General features: G+C 54.2%; 1 protein-coding gene across 8 annotated transcripts in view; it reads left to right on the top strand.

The window, feature by feature from the left end:
* The window catches only part of BCOR (BCL6 corepressor), an 82238-nt gene that overhangs the window by 26872 nt on the left and 48711 nt on the right, over positions 1 to 6655 (top strand). The window lies entirely within an intron of this gene.

Consider the following 6655-nt stretch of genomic DNA (forward strand, 5'->3'; position numbering starts at 1 on the left):
TTTTTTTTTTTTTTTTTTTTTGTGGTGATGGTTGTTAACCCTTCACGCCAGAGGGGATCGGGGCTGGCTATCCCGGCCTGGAACGATGTGGTAGCACAGCAGCGATCGCAGGGATGATGTCGGAGCGGGGGGGACGGTACCGCGCCTCCGGGCCCGGGCGCTGCCCCGTCCATCTAATGGCTTTATAAGAGATGTTTCCCACAACAGGAAGAGAGTTCACGAGACGAGTGCCAGATGATTTCGTTCCCAGGAGTTTCCTCTCTGGAAACTCCGAGGAGCGCTTGGAGCCGGGGTCGGGCAGCCACAGGGCGCCCTCGGGCTCGGGGGCGTCCCCGGGGCTCCCCGCCCCTCGCGGCCCTGCCGTGTCCCCCTTCTTCCCGCGGGCCGCAGTGGAAATCCCGAGATGAAGGTTCCCGGGCCCGCGGGGGGAGCGAGTTTCCATGGCCGCCTTCAGGTTCCGTCAACTTCTCCCCCGGCAACTCGGCGCCCTTCTCCCCACGGGGCCGCATGTGTGCTCACAGCGTGGGGCAGCCCTCGGCTCGTGTCCGTGCAGGCAGGAGCCGGGCGTACCTGCCTCGGGATGTTTGGAAGCCCACGGTAGCAAACACACCTCGTGGAAGGCAAGGGCAGCAGGAGAGAGGGGTCTGTGTTGCAGCTCGGGTGGGCCGGGGTTTGTTGGCAGCTCCTCCGTGCGTGTGCACTTCCTTTTGTGCTTGAGACGTCCTCGATGGATGAGATGCGATCCTGGCGTGCAAGCCTGGGCGGTACAGATTAAAAGCAGTTAAGGCTTTAGAGCGATAGATAAAAGCTGGTTTTGTTGGATTCGCCTGCAGCGCAGACCATTCCCATCCCTCTTTGTCTGAGCCCTGGTTCCGGGCGCTATAGCCTTATTGGAAATGCTCCCGAGCAGTCCACGCAGCCAGGGCAGCAGGCAGCTCAGCGCTTATTTACACGTCACATCTAAATACATCTCTAATTAGATAGAAGCAACGCCGGAAATGGCAGATTTGTTGCATATCTAATAGAGACCAGTGCAAACAGACTCAGCAGGGTTTCCCTCTCTTCTCCCCCCCCCAAAAAAAACCCCCACCATCAAGACCAAGCCACTAATCTGAGAGTGAACAGAAATGACTTCTCCCATTTGAGTGCATTATGAACCACATTGGCAAATGTCTCTAATATTTAAAGCAATACTTGTGATGTGTGAGCTGAATGCCCAAATATGGACTGGGTCTTGAAACAATACTGGTGCCTTGGCTTTATTCCTGTGTTGGTGGACAATCCAGGCTCCGTGTCACACACTCTATTTGCCTTTACCAATGTGCCAAGAGCTGCAGCTTCTCAGGCAGTTCAAAATTGTCATCCCTCTTCCCTCCTCTTCCTCCACCCCATGATAATTCACTTTTTTGAAGACTGATGAGGAAGCCAAGGTCCCCTAACAGTGACTGAACTGCAGGGGCTCCTGTACCATTCATGCAAGCAAACTTTCTGGATCTGTGCAGCTGTGAGACTGCACAAAGTTGTTACGTTTTCATGTCTCCGTTTGCAGAGAAAATGGACCCAGGTCACCACAGCCCAAAATACTGAGTGCTGCACATACCAAAGTAGTTTTGGCAATCTGTGGCTGTCGTTTACAAGGTCTCTCAACTTTGACCGATGAGTGGCCCCTGCAAAGACAGGCAGAAGGCCGGCTGTAGTTCAGGTCATAGCTAAGCAGCCACGTTGCTCTCAGACTAAATATGGCTTGGAGTAAATCGGTGCTTAATGTGGAGGACAAGTGATCTCCAGTTTCTGCATGTCTCGACAGAGGTCTGTGCTCTTGCTGGGACCCTGCAGCATAGTTGGGTTGCACAGGTGATGTGCGATGTGCTGTCTTTCCCCCGAACACTGCAATACATCACATTTTAGTGTGGGCTTAGAGCAGCATGAAGCCGAGTTTAGTACTTCCTCCTTAGGCTGGTGTTGCTTTAGAAATAATTGATGGCCAGAGCAGGCCTCCTCCCCTCTTTCTTGGTTTTGCAAGAACCTGAGTAGAGGCACGGAGAGCCGGGCTTACCCTTTTTAACTACGCCTAGCAGCGCTTGCTGGCTGCATCGCGTGTGCGTGCCGGAGGGAACGCGGAGGCCCGGGCTGCAGGCAGGGGGAGTTCCCCTGGCCGTGAGCAGATCCCGTTAATCCTCTGGCCTTTCAGGGAACCGGCTTACAGCAGCCGCTGCTCCGGAGCGACCTTTCCCTCCGACCTGACCTGCTCAGGTCCCCGGGCTGTGGCGGGCAGGGAGGTCTCTGCCAGGAGAGTGCATCCTTCCTCGGGTTTCTCCGGAGCAGGCAGCCAGCGCTCCTTTGAATGGCCGAGCAGATGAGGTGGGGACGGAAAGGAGGAGGCCAAGAACTCCTTGCAAATGTGGCTTTAGGAAAGTTCTGCTGCTTTCCAGCAGGGAATTCATTTTTCCTTGTTTGCTGGACAGCAGTTCTTGGCTGAGTGGAGATGTTTTTCCCCTCCTCTCTTCCACTGCTGGAAAAGTTAGCGAGTAAGAGCACGCCTCCGTACCTGCCCGCTTGTGTTCCAAAACTGTTGTCTGAATTATTTGGGACTCCTCCTTCACTCTTTGCACCCCAAACCTACCTCATGAGCTGACAGATTTGGTGCTGTGTGATTAGACATGCAAGGAAGTCCGCTTGGAAAAGATCCTGACAGCATGAAATATAATTTGTGATCTGAAAGACAGTTTCCAGTATAATCTCATTATGCACCACAGACTCCCGGTGTTATTTTGTAGAAGGCGGACAATGATCAATTTACATTGACCTAGGGCTGGGCGAGCTTTTAGATGGTAATTGCCATATTGATTTGCATGCAAAAAGAAGACCTGCTAAAATTAAAGACCGGAAGCTAAATTAAACTAAATTTATTGTCTAGGTGCAAACTAAAAGACTTGTTAAAGTCTAGGGTAGACTTGGAAAGCTATGAAATTGAGAGAAACATGATTCTCATCCCTATCACTCCGTAAAATGAATCTACACGATGGGACAAGGGGCTGCAAAGCACCCATTGTGAGTGGAGGCACACAAGCCGGGGCTGTTCCGTGTAAGCCCTGACTCCCTAAACAATCAGAGAATAAAATATCTCCTCTGTCCAATGAAAATCTCCGTCTGAATGTTGGGATTGTCGTGCTAAGGAAAACAAAGCTTTATTTGGATAAGACAATTAAAGTGGAAAGCACAGAACCCACCAGCCACACTGGGAACAGCTCGTATAAAGAGCTGAGTGTGTTCAGTAGAGCACAGGGGAAAGAGGAGGTTCGGGGCTGTGTTCCACGGCCGAGCCTGCATCGGGAAAGCCTCATTGTGCTTCCTGTGCCTTCTCGGCCAGGAGGGCGAGAGTGCTCCCAGCCTTGGTGCTCTCTTTCCTGTGGCTTCTGCTGCCCTTGGAGCAATCTCCCATATCCAGGAGCAATCTCCCATATCCAGGAGCTGCACCAGCTCAGTGCTGTGGTGGGGTCTTTCCCCATGCACCTCTAGACAGCCCACGGTGGGTTGCAGTCTGCCAGCCAGCTCATTCTTTCTCAGAGCGTGGTTTGCTTTTTGTTTTCAGCTGGAGTAGCTCATGGTCGTACCCCAGTACCTCACCTGGGGACCTTGTATGCCTTTCAAGTATTCGTATATTACAAAACGTTTGGGCCTGTATCCTCAGTTACCCTCAAAGTCAGAATTCCACCTTCACTGGGAGTATTGGAGTAGATGGCACTTGGCATAGTTGATAGCAGAGAAGTACGCCTGTACTTGCACAGAGAGCAGACTCCATGCTTGGGGCAGCCCTATGGGTGTCCTTCTGCCTGTGTAGACAGGTGCCATGGGGCTGCCTGTCCCTCACCCACCGCTGTGTTTCCTCTGTGTTCCCCAGGGGTGGGGTGGCATTGCATCTGGGAGTCTCCTGGAGGGCTGAGAGAGCTTTGCCGGGCTTGTTTAGTCGTGGTTTGAGTAAGGCATTTGTGTATGGTGACAGGTAGGGACAGAGAAGTGAAATCAAAGCTGGGGGGGTGTATTCTCAGCTCTCCTTGAAATTCACAAAGAACTTGTTAATGGCACAAGAAGGGGTGGGCTGAGCTCCTCTTTCTAAGCGTAAATTCCCTCCCTGAGCCAAACTTTCTCCATGTGAAAGCTCCCGGCTATGGAGAGATCCTACAGGGATCTCTGATCCTCGGGCAATCCCCTTTGCTCCCACGCCCCGGTGTGCTGGGTTGTGCTTTAAGCTTCTCCAGCTTGCCCACAGCAGTGGGAGGCTGAGCTGGGTGTTGGGGAAAGCCCTTCCCACAGGCTGCAGTCCCCCAGGTTCACCTTGCTCTGGCCTGGTTGTGCTCCCCGTGCAGTGTTTTCCTTTCCTCCCGTTTCAGTAGTCAAGCACGAAGTGGATTAGCAAAGCCCGGTGCAGAATTAAGCAGCCCGGTGTGAAGTTATGCGGAGCTCTGCCTGAAGGACTGGCCTGCCTTCCGCTGCAGACCTCCTGTGCTGTGCTGTGCTATGCTTTGCCGTGCCAGGGCAGCCCAGGACCAGCGGGCAGGGGTGGATGCTTCCCGGGGTCTCCACGCCTCGCTGGGTGAGGAGAGAAATACCTCTGGCTAAAGTTGGGAGCAGCAGGGGAAGCCGGAACAGTACTTGCAAGCAGGAAGTGATCTCCCAGGGTAAACGTTTTAATGGAAGTGTAACCTGGCATTGCACAAAACCCCAACCCAGCGTGGCTGCTGCCAGCTGGGGAGGATGCAGAGCTCGGGGAGATGCGTGGGAGGCTGTGCCGTGCAGTGCCAGGGGCACCCACAGCGGAGCCCTGTGTGCAGAGCTGGAGGCGGCTGTGGCGCGGCCTGCCCTGAGCAGGTGGCTGAAGGTTGTCTTATTTTAGCTACAGAAATATCTCTCTAGATCCATTACTGCGAGATCTCGTTTGCAATAAACTATATTGGCTCCCCTCTTTATACAAATTGCTGGTATGAAAGAAAACCCAGCCTATATGCATGGAGGCAGGCATGAGCTAGTGAGATCAGGTTTCCTACTGAGCTCCCAGAGGAGAAGTCAGCATTTGATTGAAGCTACACTTGGTTCTTGGTTCCCAGGGGACAGCAGCCCTGAAACACGAGAGCCCTCCCTCCTTTTTTCCCCCCTTCTCTCTTCTTCCTCTAAAAGCCTTTGTGCTGAAAGAGCCTCAGTAGGCACGAATCGCCTGTCTCTCACAAGACTGTGTTGCAGCCTTTGCTGACATTGTTCTGTTAGCAGTGGTTTTTACCAGGCCAGCAGATTTCAAGCTACGTATAGGCAATGAATAGTCGATGATACTGACCTGCGAATATGTACTGGCATCTTTGGGCGGGGAATCTGATTCGGAAGTCGATTGGAGACTTATCACATGAGCGTGAAGCACCTTACCTGCCTGGGTAGTGCTGCCCTTTGGCAGGAGTTAGGCCAAGATGGAGACATGCTTCCAATAAAATCAGCTGTTTTTCCTTACTGGTGCCGGCTCCCAAAGTGCATATAGGTACATAGAGAGTGTTATTCCAGCTCCTGTGGCCTCGTAAAGAGTTTGTGCGGGACACAAATTTCAGAGAAAGTTGCCGTGTCTTGGTTTTCTCTTAAGAGATACACAGTTTGGGTAATGCCAGGAGTCAGACTGGGCAAGGAAAGGTTTCCTCGAACAGATTTATTTTCCCCATGCTTCTGTAAAGTAAATTCCACGTCTCCTCCAACTTTGCTGCTGATGTAAAAATAAATAAGGGCAGGGAAGGAGGTACGGGGATTTACGCTCAAATTCCAGCTGTGCCCAAAAAAACGCCCTCTGAGAGCGTGCAGCGCACTCCTTTGCTGCCAGGTGGTTGTATCATGAACGAAGCTGGAGTCGTGCTTTAGGTTATTGGCATTTTTCTTTTCTCAGTTTTTCTTTCTCCTTACGATGGAAAGGAGAAGGTGGGAGCGTGTTTCTGTCGCCCGGCTGAGCGGAGGGGCCGGGGCCGCCGCGGGTTGCGGGATCACCGCCGCGGGCAGGGCTGGCGGAGGGGCCCCTCGGCGGGAGGTTCGCTGCGACAGCAGGTCGGACGCTGCCGGCGGCGGCCCGGTGCGAGGCGGCCGGGCAGGAATCGGGGGAAGCCCGGCTTTCCCGGGGAAGGGCTGCTCGGGGGCGCGCCGCGCCGCGGGGGCGAGCTCGCCGTGTGGCGCGGGGCGCTGCGCAGCTGCAGGCGCGGCTTTCCCCGCTACAGCGGGGTTCCCCCTCGCCTTTCCCAAAAGCCAGACCGAGAGCCGAGCTCAACTTGTGATTGTGCAGGCGTTTCGTCGGGCGTGAGTGCTGACTGGAAACCCCTCTGTGCTGTGGGGGAGAGCCCCGCGGCGCTCGCACCCCGCCGGCATCGGGTTGGCGGAGCAGCACCCCTCAGCCCCGGGCCGGCCCGCAGAACCCCCCGGGACAGCGCGGCTCCGCCTGGCCAACCTCCGGGAACAAGCACGTTTCTGGCCCCGGGGCGGGGGAGGTGGGTAGAGGGTGTTCCTTGTTTTGAGTAAACCAGCTGCAGTAGTTGATGGTAAAGCAATGAAGGCAGACACAATGCTGCTGTTGTTGGTTTGATCTCTAACTGGGGATTGTTAGTCTGGATTTAACTCTGTGGCAAGGGAGGCGGGG

This window comes from Corvus kubaryi, unplaced genomic scaffold (genome assembly GCF_017639235.1).
Source record: "Corvus kubaryi isolate FWS band 111438036 unplaced genomic scaffold, C.kubaryi_AGA036_p1.0 133, whole genome shotgun sequence".
In the NCBI taxonomy this organism is placed as follows: Eukaryota; Metazoa; Chordata; class Aves; order Passeriformes; family Corvidae; genus Corvus; species Corvus kubaryi.